The following is a 17,712-nucleotide window of genomic DNA, read 5'->3' as shown; positions in this document are numbered from 1 at the left end:
TGACACACGCGCACACGCACACACACGTGCTCACACACTCCCCCCATTCCGAGAGGAGCCCCTGGAACACCCTCCATCTTGGGGTTCCCTAAGCATGAAGAACTCTTGGGAGCAACGTATGTGCGAGAAGAGGGAAAAGAGTGGCAAACTGCTCACGCTGCGAAGCCAAAGCCACCAGCAGGTTCTCCGTGGTGGAGGAGAAGCAGCCACGGGGAAGGACTTCACACAAGGAGACGAGGAGGAGCAGCTGGGGAGGAGGTGGAAGTGGGTGACAAAGACATGAAGCCAGAAACAGAGCTGTGAGGAAGAAGGGGGAAAAAAGGCTGAGCAGCCGAAAGCTGGTGGTTAAAATAACTCGTGGTAACAGAGTGTTCTTTGTTACCACACACTGCTCTTTGTTACCACACATTAAAGAAAGTTATAAACAACAGAAGCATGCCGTACACTAAAGCTGCTTTTCAGGCTCCGGGCTCCGGTGACCTCACAAACCCCCTGGCTTCCCCCTTGTGTAGACAGATGCTGTTCCCAGGACCCCAGGTTGGGGCTGTGGCCATTAATCTCGGCATCTCCACCGACCCACGGGCATCTTCTCTACTATCTGGCCTCGTGCTCGTTGCAGAGACGCCTTTTGCATTCACACGGATGCGGGTCAGAAGGATGCAGACAGGGCTGGTCCCATCTGTGAGGAAAAGGGACTCTCGAGGTCTACAAGCAAAGGGATGCAAAACTTTTCCGAGGGAATTAAAAAAGCCCAGAGAAAATGATCTCATTTGGGTCCATACATAAAATTAGAAACTCAACAGCAACAAGAAAACAGCTTGCCTGGGAAGACAGTGGACAGACATAGCCCAGGCTTCAGTGCTAGGAATGGACGCCCTGTGATGGCTCTGGGAACCTTCTCCCGCCCCTGCCCTGATCACCATCTCTCCTAACTGCCACCCTTCCCTCCCTCATGTGGCCTCTCATCTACCAACCGCGGGGGGGGGGGGGGGGGCAGGGTGCGCTAAGGAACATTCTGGTGGGAGGAGATACAGTACTCCCAGCCCTACTTCTTCCCATGATGCCACGTGACAGCCAATGGAGCCCATCAGGTCACCTCTGCCCCCTCCGAGGCCTTCCCCTCTGACCTTTCCTCCTCACCACATCATTCATCTCTGCCCTCTGGAGCCAACACGGACACTCTCACGGGCCGAGCTCTCTCGCAGCCTCCACTCCCCTTGACTTCTCAGTCAGGGTGGTCAGACACTAAGGGGCACTTCCTCCTTACTCAGACTCCCCCTGCTGTGGGGCTCTAGACCACACAATCAATCACTTTTCCTCTATCACTGAGGGCTTTTTAAAGGCCCACTGTTGGAGAGCTGATGTTGTCCCGGGGTTGCTTTTTCTCCTTGTTTCTTACTCTGCATCCTGAGAACGCTTGGTTTCTCACTAGACTGCGGGCAAAGACTACGGACAAAGGTTACGTCTAACTCATCTTCACGTGCCCCTTAGCAGGAGATCCCAGATCCCGAGCTGGGCATGTGCCTGATCCGTTTCTGTTACCCTCAGAGCCTGTCGCTTGTCTTCTGTGAGATCTCTCAGACCTGTTTTCTCATCATTCCCACTGCTGCCTTCTCATTTCATCCTGGCCCAGGTTCAGCCCAAGTTATAACCTAACTAACCCCACACTTCTACCTCCTTCCCGTCCGCTCCACGCCTCAGAGGACCGCCAAAATTATCCTTCTGGAAGACAGTTATGCCTCAAATCCCTACCATGACCATACTCTTTGAACTGCTTCCCTTCGCCCTTAGTGGGATGGTGTCCAAATTGTGCAGGATGAGAAATTCGGTGCCCCTGATAATTTGGCCTCAACCTCCAGACATATCTACCACTGCCCATATCCTACACCCTAGCTCTGCTGACCAATATACATTTTCAAGCTTCTCTTTCTCTGAGTATGTGCTTCTGCGGGCCAAGGATTCACTTGCCTCTCCTTCAGCCCAGTGAAGCCCACACCCCCAAGTGCCAACTGTAAGATCAGGGTCTCCGTAAAGCAGCCCCAGTACCTCTCTAGGGCATGAGTCATGACTCCCTCCCCGAGTTATCAGAACACTTAGCCCGTGTCTCCATCCTATCACCGAACATGTTACAGCCCAAGTCCTACCTGTAGGCATTCCACACTGTGAACGCTCAGAGACCAGAGTCCTGGTCTTGGTATTCCCAGGACTTAACACAGCACCCGGCATGTTCGTGGAATGTTCACTGCACTGAGTTGAAGGCAATGAAATCACAAAAGAACCGATCAGCAACAAATCTTTCACAATTAATCACACAAGGGAAATTGTGAAAAGTGGGTGTCTCTGGAAAGAAAAAGTGATGGAATTTGTCAAGAGACAGACCTACTTTCCACCGCTGTTCCTTTTAATGAGCTGAGGTGTTTTACCACCTATGAGCACTGTTTTTTAACACAGTCCGAGGAGGTGCCTGGCACTGTGCACAGTGGGGATTTTAGGCATCGTGGAAACAACTTCACTAACCAAAGAAATCCATGAACCTGGGATAACTTCTGTGTAGATTATCCTATTTTCCCCTCAGCTCCCACAGAGCCATGCTGTTCTTCCATTGTTACATGCTGTACAGCCTGCGAACAGAATGATTTATGGACATGTCCTCCCTGCTGGGTCGTGAGCCCCGAGAAGGCAGCGACTCTCCACTCCTCACCTTCACGGCCTCTACAAGCTTCTAGTGTAGTGCTGTGCACACACGTGGCCGGCACTTGTAACTGTTTAAGATAACTGGACTGACCATGAAAATGTGGCAAAGTTTCAAATTTAAAAAAAAAAAGTAATAATTATACTAGTTTGCTGCTAGTAATCCATGTTAAGTGGAGGTAAGGAAGAGGAAACTAATAATCCATGTTAAGTGGAGGTAAGGAAGAGGAAACCTAAAATATTGCTAAGAGAGAACAGTGAAAATATGAGGTTTATTATGGTCAGACTGAGAGTACAGAGCTAGAATAGCCATAAAAACATAACGTACTTTGATATTTTGCCATTCCTAATTTAGGTGGTAGATTCACATATATTATTCCTTCTGTACTTATCTTGGCAAAAGGAGCACTGTGCTTTCACGTGAGAGCCCTGAATATACATGCAGAGCCCCCACTCTATGGAACCACTGTCGGTAGAAGATGGGAGAAAGTTCTGAGATCAAAGGAGGAAAAGGAAAAATGGATTCTGAGATGATATCCTTATAGACAAAATAGGACAACCATCAGCAACTTCCAGGTAGATCTAAAACCTCACGCCTCTGGTGGAAACACTCCAGCCAGATCCTTTGGTGCCGGGAAGCAGTTTGCGAGCCCCCTGCCGTGGCGGAGAACAGAACGCAGGATGTGGACTCCGGCCTCACAACCCTGAGCAGACAGCTCTCCTGACAATCACATTCACAGTTAGAAAACAGTGCTCGCTTCGGCAGCACGCACATGAAAACTGGAATCATACAGAGAAGATTAGTGTGGCCCTCATGCAAGGATGACACATAAAAGTTAGAAAACAATAGGAAATTAAAAAAAAAAAAAACCCACAACAACACAGGATTCGTACCTATGAGATGAATATTCACTGAGCACCAAATACGGAAATACGCGGTATCCACGTGTCTACGTGACACGACAGATACGGGTCCTAAGGGCCCCCAATCTTGTCATACAGTCCAAGCCTCACCATTTCCTCCAGAAAGTCCTCCCCTCTCCTCCTTCCTTTCTCTCTCTCTCTCTCTCTCTCTCACACACACACACACACACACACACACACACTCTGGCTTCTGAACACTCCCGAGATTCATCCAGCCTTGCTTGTCCCATGTCACCACGTCCACTTTGCATCATGGTTAGTGGGCGTGTAGTCAGCCCGGCGAACTTTAGATCACTTGCACAGACTCCAGAACTCAGTCACTCACCAGTAAACTCTACGAGTTCATGACCCATGGAATGCAGCTCACTGGCATGACAATGTCTGATCTCAGCCTGGCAGATCTGGATTTGTCCTCTCTCCCCACAGGCCCTATGAGAATTCTGTCTCTTGAAGGGAGTAAGAAGAATGAAAATGGGACAGAGAAAATAATAAAAGCAAAGTTAGGGGCATATAGATAAGTCCTTCCTCTCAGGCCACTTGCAATAATTAACTGACTTGCCTCCTTTTGGAAGCAAATATTAGGTTTTATTTTCTTCTGTAGTCACATTGCTTAGCCCAATTATTCACACAAAACATAAGATTAATAAATAGTTGGTGATTCAGTTAGTTAACTAGAGTGGAGAGAGAGGTAAGAAAAAGAAATGTTCTCAATTAGTGCTCACTGAAATGAGACATAAGTGAGTCAACAGACGAAAAGTACAATTCTCCCTTACTTTGCCCATCCTAAGTGTGTCCTAAGTGATTTAATAAGGTGTCTGTCCCTTACCCCAAATTTGAAAGGGTATTAAAAGTTCACGGCAAAGGAAACAATCAACAAAACAAAAAGAAAACCTACTGAATGGGAGAAGATATTTGCAAATGACATATCCAATAAGGGGTTAATATCAAAACTACATAAAGAACTTATACAACTCAATTACCCCAAAACGCCCCAAAAAATCCAATTAAAAAATAGGCAGAGGACATGAACAGACATGTTTGTGATGGCTCTGCAAAGGAGACATCCAGATGGCCAACAGACACACAAAATGATGCTTAATATCATCAATTATCGATTATGGTGTGTGTGCGCATGTGTAACAGAACATTACTCAGCCATCAAAAAGAATGAAATCCTGCCATTTGCAATGACATGGTTGGAGCTACAGTGTATAATGCTAAGGGAAATTAATCAGTGAAAGACAAATACCATATGATTTCACTCTTATGTGGAATTTAAGAAACAAAACAAATGAACAAAGAAAAACAGAGACAAACAAAACATGGACTTAACTACAGAGAACCACCTGGTGGTCACCGGACGGGAGAGGAGTGGTGGTAGCGGATGGTGAATGCATTTTGAATTTGAATTGAATTTGACTCTATAAATATTTACTGAGACCGACTATATATAGGGTGTGTTTCCGACGCAGAGAGGAAAGAGATAGACAAGAGCTGTTCCTTCCCTCAAGTATCTCACAATCTAGCATCACGTTCCTTGAAAATTGTAGTGCCTTTTATTATGATGCAAAAACAAAAACAAAAACCCTCAAAAAAAAAAAAAACACCCCACAATGAAATTTCACAATATTTATAAAGTCGTATATTTTTTAAGCCATGGCCAAAAGAAATGCACTAGCATTCCTTTTCAAAAAGTACGAGTATTCCACCGCCAAATCCCAGACAGCAGCCTGCCGATCCAAAGAGCCTCACCCCAAAAGGCCTGTCTTTAGTCCTCAGAAAGAAAATTAAATAGGCAAGTCTTCGGAGTTACCCATGCCTTGACTGTGACAAAAACATCTATCTCCGTATGTCCATGTTTAAAAAAAATGCTGGTGGGAAGGCTTATCCCCCACAACTTCCTTTAAACAAAATGTAAATGTTTGCTTTACTTTCATTTTTATGGACTGCTCCCAAAGATTTTGGTCTGGGCTAGTTTTTCATGTCTCTTAATAACCTAAATGTTCATGTCTCTCATAACTGCAGTGTGACAGTTAAAACTTGGTTCTGGGGGGATACGTCACTCTATTATATAAAGGGGACAGATAACACCTACGGAACAGCTCAGTTTAATGTATTTATCTCAAAATTAAAAATGAAAGTGCCTAAAAAGTCTAATCTTGAATAGTGTATATTTTTCCCCTCACAAAATTTTAAGAGGGAACAAACATATATACACCTGTGTGCCAGTGTCTGTTTGTATATTCAAGATAATACAAAACTATGTATTCGCATACATAGCTTTAAGAATTCAAGCAACACATGACTAAAGGGAAAAGGAAAACAGATCACTATTTCAAAATTGCTGGGGAATTACTGAAGAAGAACATTGCCGAAATAAAAAAATGTTAAAAATGCAAAATTAAATGTCAGGTGTCTTCACTAATAAGGTAGTGAAGAGGGAAAAATTCACACCTCCTTATGATCCAAAAGAAGAGCACTTCTTCTTAGACAAAAAGTGACACGTACCCTTATGCATCATGTTCTTGGCTTAAGGGGCGTTAGGTCCAAGAACGCTGTTCTTCGTTTGGTCTCTTGTGTCCTGTGTCAGTGAGAGCTGTCCTGTCTGGGCTCCCAGGGGCCAAAGGATACATCCTTCCCATTCCCACCCCATCATGGTCAGTGTGCTTCTTCCAGAAACACCTATGGGGCAAAGCTGTGGTACAGATGATCTGCACTGCCTTTTCCCTACACTACAGAGGCCCAGCACCCTCACCCTCTTCTAGAAAACACTACACTTCTTATTGCTGGTTTCTTGCCTACAACCCCTACCAGACCCAAAACTGTGGTCCTGGCTTACTCAATATCTGAGTTTAAGAAAAGCCCTCACATTCATTCATACTGAGGATTACAAGGACTCACACTCGATGGAAACAAAGAAAACAAGACTTTATTACAGCTCCTATGGTGTCCCAGAGAATTTGTATTTCAGCCTTCTTTGGGACTTAAAAAAAAAAAAATCGGTACACACGAGTGAGGAGACCTAAGAGCAGAAGAAAAGGAGACAGATTCCAAGCCCACTGAAGCCACACTGCCGTCCTATCTGACACCCCTGGTCACCTGGCCTAAGACATGGACCTCAGGCAGGAGGCATTCGGAATGGTTTTAAGGCCAAGGACGCTGGAGTCAGGCATGTTCAGGCTCAGACTACGGCTCAGTCACGTGACGGCTGCCTTAGCCGCTGTGTCCCTCAGCTTCCTCCTCTGCAGGCTCGGGGGAGCACCGCCCTGGCAAGGCACCGGAAGCGGTGGGCATGACGCCTGCCCTCACACCGCTCAGCTGGGGTTCCGGCCGGAACTGCTGGGGCTGGGACCGCCATTGCCACTCCTGCGGCAAGTGAGAGCCACTGGGCTGTACTTTCTGCCAAGAGAAGGCTCACGCACAGCACAGTAGGTCCAACTGCTGGCTCCGGAGGCTGACTTCAGATCCCAACCTGGCCATTTTCTGACGCAGCTAAGTTCCTTGAACAGTGTATTTAACCTCTCTGTGCCTCAGCTCCCAGTCATGAAAAGGGGATGATAGTATCTATGGAGTTACAGGGTGTGAAGGGAATGTGCGTGAATTGTTTGCGAGAGTTGCACACAGTAAGCATTTTTTCTACTTAGAGTGTCTGAGATTTTTAAAAATGTATTATTAATGGTAATAGGCCTACAGGCAACTTCCTAAAAGATAGGCATGTGGTTAAGCTACACACACCCACTCCCACATATGTACGTATGTACGTATGCATATTTAATTATCCTCATTTACAGGTAACAAAACTGAGCCACGGAGTATGTGAGCAACGTGCTGAGTGGCAGAATCACGATTTAAACCCAGGCAGTGTGGTTCCAGAGCCCATGCACTTAATCACTAGGCTGTGCTGCTGAAGAAAGTGTTAAAACAATGAATAAATGTTCCTGCTGGAAAAATGCAGAAAAGAGTCAATGACCTTGACCCTCCTGTTCTCAACGAGCAGGGACAGTTCTTGCAAAGTGCGCACAAAGGGAGGACAAAGGCATGTGGAGGGCAGGGGAGGGCCGACTCAGCGTTCCCTCTGCAGGCCAGGCAGGGGTTTTCCAGGCCCAGTCAGAACACAAGAGCGGCCTAAAGATACAAAAAAGAACTCGGGGTTTTGGCCCTAAATCCAAAATCACTTAGTTTACAGCAAGTTTTAAATGGACAAAGAACAAATGCTTATCATGAGCTCGCCCTTCTGTGGTACCAAGAGGGATTGTAAATAATCAGGATATTGGTCTTGAGGAAGCTTACAGGAGGCCAAGGTAACTTCTACTTCCCTCTGACCAGTGGTGAGGCTGACCCCTCCACCTACAACTTCTCTGGACTGCAGCGGGTGTAGTGGCCTTGGTAATGCTCAACAGCCTGCAGCTGAACTTTAGGCCATTTGAGGTCAAAGACATATTCATTGGTCACAACAGGAGGAGTTGACCAGAGGCCTTATCAATTCTTCAATATCCCTAAGGCCTTACCTCATAAAAATCCCATTCCAAAAACCTAGCAATTTAAGGTCAACTGTGTGTTGAATCAGTGTTTTGCTATTGACTAATTCTCGGGAGTGATTCATTGCTTTTCTCATCCTGTTTGATTTGAATTTCCTGTCAATGTCTCAACTTTTGGTCCTTCTAGATCACCTTTTCAGGGGATGCTCCCTAATAAAAGACTTTAAGCAATCTAAAATCTCAACCCAAAACACCGGACAATGGACAAAAAGAGATGGGGAAGAAACACAGAGAAGCTGAGAAACAAGGGAGAAAATCAAAATGAGTCACTGGGTTCCTAAAAAGATGAACATTTTTCATCTACCAGATTAGCAAATACTGTGTTCCTGAGGTATGGAAGCAACTGGCACTGCCACAGATGTCAGTGAGAGTGCAGACAAGTGCCCATGGAGGTGAACCCTGCCAGTATTTGTCCAAGTTGAAATGCACACACCCTCTAGACAAGCTATTCCCTGGACACAAACCTTATAACCAGTGCCATCTCATGACACCAAAAAGACACCCAAACTGTGAGTACTTCTAACTTTCAGGAGAGATATTCAGAAAAGGGTTTTATGATAACCACAGGACATACAAATTACACACAGTGTAACCTTACTTAATTAACCAGTTATGGTATAACAAAGATGATGTCCAAGTACACAGAGATCATACTTGCTGCTATCCCTTTGGTGACTAGACTGGGGGCATTGCTGAGGTGGCTGCCGTGTTTTACAGAACCCAAGAGTAAGTCTTACTGGATCACAGGACAAGCCACACTGTAAGAGGAAAGGTCTGGGTTTGAGGAAGGGGTTCCGGCCTAATCTCTCTTCTGCCTCACAATCTATCCTTTTGAGTAAGACCCTTCCCGCCTCCGATTTCTTCATCCGTGAGTGACAAACATGAGCTAGCTGTAAATTTGCTTCACTTTTAATGATCCATTTATACTGCAGCTAAACAGAGCTGAATCTTCATCCGCCCACACAGAAGAGAAAAGGAACTCATGCTTAAGATACAGGTTTCTATGGACTGGTCATTACCATTGACCCTTGAGCAACCTGGGAGCTAGAGGTGCCAGCCCCACATGGTTGAATACCCATCTATCATTTCTGACTCCCCTACAACTTTACCAATAGCCTACTGTTATTCTGAAGCCATACCAATAACATAATACAGATTGTATCAATATTGTACTTATGTTAATATTGTATTTATTATGTATTCTTATAATAAGGTGAGCTCGGGAAAGGAAATGGTGTTGAGAAGATCATAAGAGAAAACACATTCGCAGTGCTGGACTCTCAACTGGGCACATCAGTGGCACCGTCCAGTTCAAACCCACATTGTTCAAGGGCCAAGTGGACTTCTCTTGACCCTGCCAACAACCTCATAAGGTACATATTATTATCTTATTTTTTATAGGTTAGGAAACTGAAGCTCAGAAGAGTTAAGTCATTTTCCGGATTCCAGAGCCAGCAAGAGATAGGGCAAGGGATCAAAACCACCTGGATTTTACCCCAAATCTGGGTTCTTTGCCCTTTGCTATATTTTCTATACACCTGATAACCCAAACTTAAAGAAAGAAAAAAAAAAAAGTCCTCTTTGCTGATTTTTGTCAAACCAATGCAGCATCTGAATGCAAACCAAAAAGAGAAATATATTTTTAAGGGAAATTAAGGAAAAAGAGTAAAGATAAGTTTGTTCACCAAAGTATTAAATAGACAATTAAAAACTTCTCTGAATCACCATAAATGACTTAAAATCTATGTTTCTACCTAGTGCTAAAATAACCAGATCACTTGTCGTTAATTGACTCTATTTAGACTAGGTAAATATGAGTGTTTGGGTTTTTTTTTGCCCACCTGTTGTGTTACAAAGACATAGACTGAATCACTCCTACACCTAGTCCAGGAATAGTTCCAACTCAAAGGTCATTTGTATTGTTAACTCATACCAAAAACAAAAATCGCACATTCCTCCTATGAATAACTCCAGAACTCTAAGTCCTTAATGGTCTTTTCTTTAATTTGGTCACCATTTATAATTTTTACAAAGCAGGGTTCCGGGGGCGCCTGGGCGGCTCAGTGGGTTAAAGCCTCTGCCTTCAGCTTGGGTCATGATCCCAGGGTCCTGGGATCGAGCCCCGCATCGGGCTCTCTGCTCGGCAGGGAGCCTGCTTCCCCCTCTCTCTCTGCCTGCCTCTCTGCCTACTCGTGATCTCTGTCTGTCAAATTAAAAAAAAAAAAAATCTTAAAAAAAAAAAAAGGCAGGGTTCGGGGGCATGGGGTGGGGCGAGAGCCCTTACTTAACGTACTTAAATCCATCTAGTGGCTGAAGGACTAAATCAAAAACTAAAGATGAACATAAAACCTGAAACTATAATTCCCCTGGAAGATAACTTACATAAGCTTCCTGACACAGGTCTTGCAGATGATTTTTTTTTCAATCTGACATCAAAAGCAAAAGGAACAGAACCAAAAATAAACAAGCGGACTATACCAAACTAGAGAGAGAGAGAGGGAGAGTGAGAAGAAGCTTTTCCACAACAAAGGAAACAGTCAACAAGATAAAAAAGCAACCTACTGAATGGGAGAAGACATCTGAAAATGATCCATCCAATAAGGACTTAATATCCAAAATATACAAGGAATGGACACAACTCAACAGTAGAAAAAGCTCCACAACAATCAAATTAAAGAATGGGCAGAAGATCTGAATAGATGTTTCTCCAAAGAAGACACACGAATGGCCAACAGGCACATGACAAGATGCTCAACATCACTCATCATCAGGGAAATGCAGTCAAAACCAGAGTGACATGCGACCTCACACCTGTCAGAATGGCTAGAATCAAAAAGACAAGAAATACCAAATCTTGGTGAGGATGTGGAGAAAAGGGAATCCTTGTGCACTGTTGGCAAGAGTGGAAAGTATGCATCCACTGTGGAGAACAGTATAGAAGTTTCACAAAAAATTAAAAACAGAATTACCAGATAATCCAGTAATTCTGCTTCTGGGTATTTACCTGAAAAAAATGAAAACCCTAACTCAAAAAAAATACGTGAGCCCCCATGTTCATTGCAACATTATTTATAATAACCAAGACATGGAAACAACCTAAATGCCCATCAGTGGATAAAAGGATAAGAAACACACACACGCACACACACACGCACACACGCATGCGCTGGACTATTAGCCATAAAAGAAGTATGAAAAATTCCCATTTACAACAACATGGACGGACCTTGAGGGCATTACACTGAGTGAAATAAGTCAGACAGAGAAAGACAAATCCTATATGATCTCTCTCATGTGTACAATCTTTAAAAACAGAAAGAACAACAGCGAAACAAGTTCTTGGGCTCCTGGATACAGAGAATAGACTTGTCACAGCCAGTGACTAGAGGTGGGGTAGAAAAAAGGGTGAAGGGGCTCAAAAAGTTAAAAAAAAAAAAAGGAAAATATTGCCTAGATATTATAAATTGGCCAAAGTTGAGGGGGGAAATGCCTGCTGCGGGCTGTAGAAATTTCAAGCATTACTCAGGTGGGAGAAATCCATTGTTCATAGAGTCTGTATTAAGTGCTAGGGCTTTACATATATTATCTCTCTTAGATCTCACAGGACCATCTTCATTTTTTTTTTAAAAGATTTTATTTATTTATTTGACACAGAGAAATCACAAGTAAGCAGAGAGGCAGGCAGAGAGAGAGAAGGAAGCAGGCTCCCTGCTGAGCAGAAAGCCCGATGCGGGGCTCGAACCCAGGACCTGGGATCATGACCTGAGCCGAAGGCAGCGGCTTAACCCACTGAGCCACCCAGGCTCCCCGACCATCTTCATTTTATACACGAATATAATGAGTGATTCTGCCAGCACGTGGCATAACTGAGATTTATACCCAAGTGTATGTAGATACAAAGGCCACTTGTCCCTGTAGGAATAACACAGAGCTTAAACTGTAGCCACTAGAAAAAGCAGAAGGGTAGATACTGAGACACAATGTCCAACCTAGCATAAATATGTTCTGTTTTGTACTGAATTACCCAAGTACGAATTCTGACCTCTCTCCATCCCAGTCCTCTCTCTCATGCTTCCATTGGTTTAAGAACAGTATTGCTTTTAAAATCTTCAAAGGAAAAAAATAATAAAATAAGATCTTCAAAGAAAAGGAAAAGGAGGAGAGGAAGGAAGGAAAGAGGGAAGGAGGGAAGGAGGGTAAGAAGGGAGCAAGGAGGAAGCTATCGTAGAGGGACCTTAAATGTGTATTACTAAATGAAAGAAGCCAGTCTGAAGGGGCTGTGCTCTGTATGATCCCACCTCTACGGCCGTCCCGAAAAGGCAAAACTATGGAGACGAGAGCATGAGTACTTGCCAGGGGTTTGGAGGATGAAAGGATGAAGAGAGCACAGGCTGCTTAGAGCAGTGAAACTACATTGGATGACACTATATGGGTGGAAACATGTCATTATACATGTGTCCAAATCCACAGCGTGCCCAGCACCAGGAGGGTACCCTAATGCATACTATGAATTTAGGGGATTACAATGTGTCTGCATAGGCTCACCTCTTCTAACAAATGCACTATGCCCGGTGCTGGGTGTTGATAAGGCGGCAGATTGTGTGTGTGGAGAGCTGGGGTATTGTAAGAACTCTTTGTACTTTGTATTCCATTTTTCTGTGGACCTCAAATTGCTCTAAAAAAATAAAATCTGTTTTTTACGGTAATTATGAACTCGACAGAAAACAAAATTTGCTTAGAAAAGGGCACTCCCAGTTCACTCTATAACTCAGCCAGGGTCACATCCAGGTTTTGTGGGGCCTGAAGCTTAAACAGTTGGGGTGGGAGGAAGGTGAGAAGGGGCTCTTAAGAAAAGAAAAACACTAAACCAGAAAAAAAAACCTGATTAAATGTCAGAGAATTTCTAGCACTTGTGTAAAAAATAAAAATAAATAAATGATCGAAATCACAGAGTAGGGTCTGTACTCTGTGGCTGCTGGGAGCAGGGACCACTCCCTCCCCGGTTTAGAAGTCAGCAGAGCCACAATCGGCTCTCCACAAGGCTGGGGGTGCAGGGGGAGGCAGAGATGCAGCGATGACAAGGCGGGTTATAAACTGACCGAGGAGAGGAGACAAAGGGTGGCGTCAGCTAGAAAGAAGTCACTCATCGCTCCATGGAGGCAGTTTTGTTTGCAGAAATCTTTCTTCCCAGAGGGACCCACAGGTCTGCAGAAGAGCTCATCTCCAATGTGCCGGGGCAGCAGCATCGCTCTTACAATTTCCCGCCATTGAGAGCTACTAGGGACCAGGGTTCCCCCTACTATAAATTAAGAGACAAAAGGGGGGCGCCTCGGTGGCTCAGTCAGTTAAGCGTCCAACTTTTGATCTCAGCTCAGGTCTTGGTCTCAGGGTCGTGAGTTCAAGCAGTGCAGGGCTTCATACTGGGTGTCAAGCCTACTTAAAAAGAGAGAGAAAGAAGGAAAAGTCTTCTCGGGTTAAGAGTGAAAAGGTATGAGTGAGCCTCTGCTTGTGTCAAGACTTGTAACACCAACAGGACGTCAACTTTGTAAGAAGAATGAGACAGAAACATGGGCCTACATGAAATTCTGGGCTTCGGGGCTCAGCTGATGGCAGAAGCATGGGCTCACATGATGCTTCCTTTACTTGCTCTTGGAGGTCACCTGGGTGCCCTTCAGTGAGAAGGCAGGTAGGTGGAGGAAGGTGGCTTCTCCCAGGACCACCTCCACCTCCTTCTTGTACTTATGACGGAAAACTTCAGAAATTAGTGCATAACCCAAAGCAAGACTAACAGACTCTACCAGCATCGCACACTGAGCAAATATTTTTCCAGGATAAAATATTTTAGAAGAGAAACAACCATGGATGTGTGATATCCTGTTGTACCATGTGAAGCATTTTGCTCAGTGTGAATGATACTCTCTTCATTCTATCCTGACCGTGATCAACATGGATAGTTTATTGGGATCATGTCCTAAGAACCCAGCGGTGATGGGTTTGCATCAGCCCCCGAAGTAGCAAGAAGGCCCATCACTCAGTTAAGGTGCGAGCACACACACACACACACACACACAAATAAAATTCTGAAAAATTAAATTTCCGTCTATTTGTGGGTCATTTCTGGGCTCTATTCTGTTCCACTGATCTACCTGGATGTTCGCTATATTATTCTTACAATTGCATGCATATAAGAAAAAGTTTGTAACTTTTTAAAACAGGGTGTCAGTATCATACTGAGAAGCCCACACATTCTACTACACAGCAGGGCACGGGATGATTAAAGAAGGAAGAGCCCGTGTGGTGGAGAGATATGAAAACAAAAACAAATTTCGGTCTCTCAGAATTTGATTTCTCACTGAAGCTAAGGGAGCAGGATCCATTTCCAAGACTTTGTAACACTTTCTTACTTAAATGCTAATTCCTTCTTGCAATTTTGAGTAATGATGCTTTTAAAAAGCCTGCGGCACCACACAGAGCCGTGCCGTTCACTGACCTTGGAATACTCCTAATGAGATGTCCCTCTGTGATACAAGAATTACTAATGGGGGATGGGAATAATGAATGGGGGCGGCAGAAGATGAATGATATACCAGGGACACCGTTAACATTTTCCGTGAGCAAGATCGATATGCCGTGTAACAGAAACATAATAAATCGCTTCATCAACTAACCCTCACCCCTGAAGAAAGCAACTCATAGGTTTGGCAGCAGAAGCCAGTAAACAAATTACCCCGAGAGATTAATTGGATGTGAACTAAGGTCTCTGCAGCATTTCTTTCGTCCAACTGTATATAGTATAACTTTGCCTTAAAACTATCAGGATGGCTCTAAACTTAATCTAATTTGTAACTTACTGAAATATTCCGTCCTACCCCTTGCTGTAACATCATACTTCTTCACCTTTTTACTTTTTCTTTATAGTAAGAGACAATGATAAGAGTTGACACATAAAATTACAGGGATTTAATTCAAGTGCAGAGAGTGATTCAATGTCCCTTCAAAGCTTACTCATTCGTCTTTCCAAGTTCGCGCTCACGTACTGCCGAGAGACGGGACACGAACGCGCGTGCTGAGCTCAAAGCGAGCGATGTCTCTGTCCGGGGCAGAGTGTGATAATCCCCGAGCTCCCGTGAGATGGGCTCAGATACACAGTCCAAGTTTCGGACCCCTGACGCATGACAGACCAGGATGTGTCCCCGGGAAACATCTGCTCTACCCTGCTCCGGCCCACAGGCTGAGAGAGACATGTAGAGCTGAGGCCAGACTGATGAACATTCCAGAAACCTTAGGAATGAGGACTGAACTCAGCACCTTCTCATCTAGGCTGTGACCTCACTGTCTCTCTAGTATAAAACTGGACCAGTATAAAACCCTCCTTACTGGTCCATGGTCTTGCTCCCACCATGCTTCCTAAATCCATTCTCCACATAGCAGCAAAAGTGAGCATTTCAAACACAGGTGTGGTCAGCTCCTTCTCCTCTTAACATAATCCCAAGGCTCCCCAGTGCTTTGAGATCAAGTGCAGAATCCCGCAGCAGGGCTCACTGTCGTCAGGATGCCAAGAAGGCAAAGCAGCAGCTGTAGCGCTCCTATCCCCGCTGCTGGAGGCAGCACGGGGCAGTAGGGGTGGGGTTGGGGGGTGCTCTGTATCTGTTCCTGTGGCTGCTGGAACAAAGTCCTACAAACTGTGTGGCTTAAAATGACAGAAATTAAGTATCCTACAGTTCTGGAGGCTGAAAGTCCGAAATCAGGATGTGGGCAGGCTTGGTTCCTTCCAGGACCTGCAAGGGGGGTCAGTTTTGTGCTCTGTCTGGGCTTCTGGCGGTTCACTGGCACTCCACTCTTTGCCTCGGATTCCACACAGCCTTTTCCCTGTCTCTTCACCTCTTGTTCATGCACGTCTGCCTTTGTGTCTAACTTTTCCCTTTTCACAAGGATCCCAGTCACACTGCGTTAGGGCCCACCCTGATGACCTCATTTTAACCTGAGGACCTCTAGGAAGACCCCATTTCCAAACGAGGCGATGTTCTGAGCAGTGGGGATGATGACAGAGGCCTATCGTTTTGGGGGGGACATGATTCAAGCCATAACAAAGCCCTACTCTGAGAGGAGGCCTGTCTCTCTGTGCCCCTTCCAGACCTAATTTCTATTGGTTTCTGTTTTGCAGGACCCATAAGTTACCTATTCAGTATAATCAGAAATATGTGACTTTGTGTTTTAAAAAACATTGTTTGCATTTCATCTCACCTCATCCCACAAAGAATTTAAATTGCTTAAAATGTGTTCTCACCCTCTATGCCCTAATACCATTCTGGGTTAAAAATGGTAAGATTTACAGCAGAACAGAAAGAAGACTCTGTTGTGTAATTGATTACCTTGGGCAATTCTCCCTTCTAATTGCTCTGAGCCTCAGTTTCCTAGCCTGTAAAGTAGAAACAACAGACCTGCCCATTCTGCCTCCCATACTGAATTTTGTAACACATACCACAGAGGAATGTTTTAAAAAGGTGTAAAATGGTATAGAAAGGGAAGATTGCGGCATTTTTACTCTTACTTAGTCATCCCTCTGTTATACATTAGTAACAGACACCAGCACCCTTACAAGAGAAACCAGAACAAGTGAGGTAGGGTAAGCATATGAGGTTTTACCCTGGCAAGCCATTTCCCCCTATCTTAACTGGCCTCGCTCCCTGCCAGGACCGACCTGCGAGACCACACATTCTCCTACTCACACACTTATCCTCTTGCCTGCATTATGGTCCCTCAATACTGATTATTCATGAAATGGGGACAAAAAGCTTCCAGAAAATGGGAGACTGTATCAGTATGTATATTTTAAAGGATGTCTACAATGAAATAGGATAAAGTCACCTGATAATTAGGAACAACAAGTTTTTTTAAAAGCTCACTTCCAATACCCCTTGATAATATGGACCAGAGATATGTAGTTCCGTATTAAGTGAAAACATGGTTTTTCCAGAATAACCAAATTCAAAAGACAAAATTAGATCATCTTAACTAGAAGAGGAAATGATCCTCTATTAATCCTCTATTATGTCCTCTATTAATGTCTAATTAGCTGATTTTAACCAAAGGAATAAAATCAACGGTGTGTCTTTCTTCTAATTTTGCGTGATTCGCGTGGCCATTTTCACAAGCAGAATTACAGAGTTTTATGGTACTTGAATGGTGTAATACTGTGGGAGCAGGGATGCAAGACTCTGATTCCTGAAAAGCTCCCACTTCACTCACCCAGGGTATCACTGCACTGCTTTTGCTCATGCAAACAGAAACTGCCCACTGGATGGCATTCTCTTGGCCCATGTGCCTGCTGCCCTCCAGGGACCTCGAGCTGTACAAGACCCAGGGCAGGCAGAATGAATGGTGCCCCCGGACTTGTGCAATGTGGCAGCCCTATGAGACAGAACTAGGATTTGGGGCCCTAAGAAATAGCAGAGTATGGGATGGAGCAGACTTAACTCACGGCAACATCATGGAAGGCTACAGTGGAATGGAGAAAAGCTCTAGCCTGGGGGCCAACAGACTTGGGTCCTCGCCATCT

At 44.6% G+C, this 17,712-nt stretch overlaps 1 protein-coding gene and 1 non-coding gene across 2 annotated transcripts in view; one reads left to right on the top strand and one right to left on the bottom strand.

Moving 5' to 3' along the window:
• GLIS3 (GLIS family zinc finger 3) overlaps positions 1–17,712 on the bottom strand; it is a 544,101-nt gene that overhangs the window by 260,090 nt on the left and 266,299 nt on the right. The window lies entirely within an intron of this gene.
• LOC125084155 (U6 spliceosomal RNA) lies at positions 3,442–3,548 on the top strand. Its single transcript, XR_007122512.1, has one exon. It is a non-coding gene; the product is annotated as a U6 spliceosomal RNA (small nuclear RNA).

Source organism: Lutra lutra, chromosome 13 (genome assembly GCF_902655055.1).
Source record: "Lutra lutra chromosome 13, mLutLut1.2, whole genome shotgun sequence".
Classification (NCBI taxonomy): Eukaryota; Metazoa; Chordata; class Mammalia; order Carnivora; family Mustelidae; genus Lutra; species Lutra lutra.
This window is presented reverse-complemented; position numbering and strand designations above follow the sequence as displayed.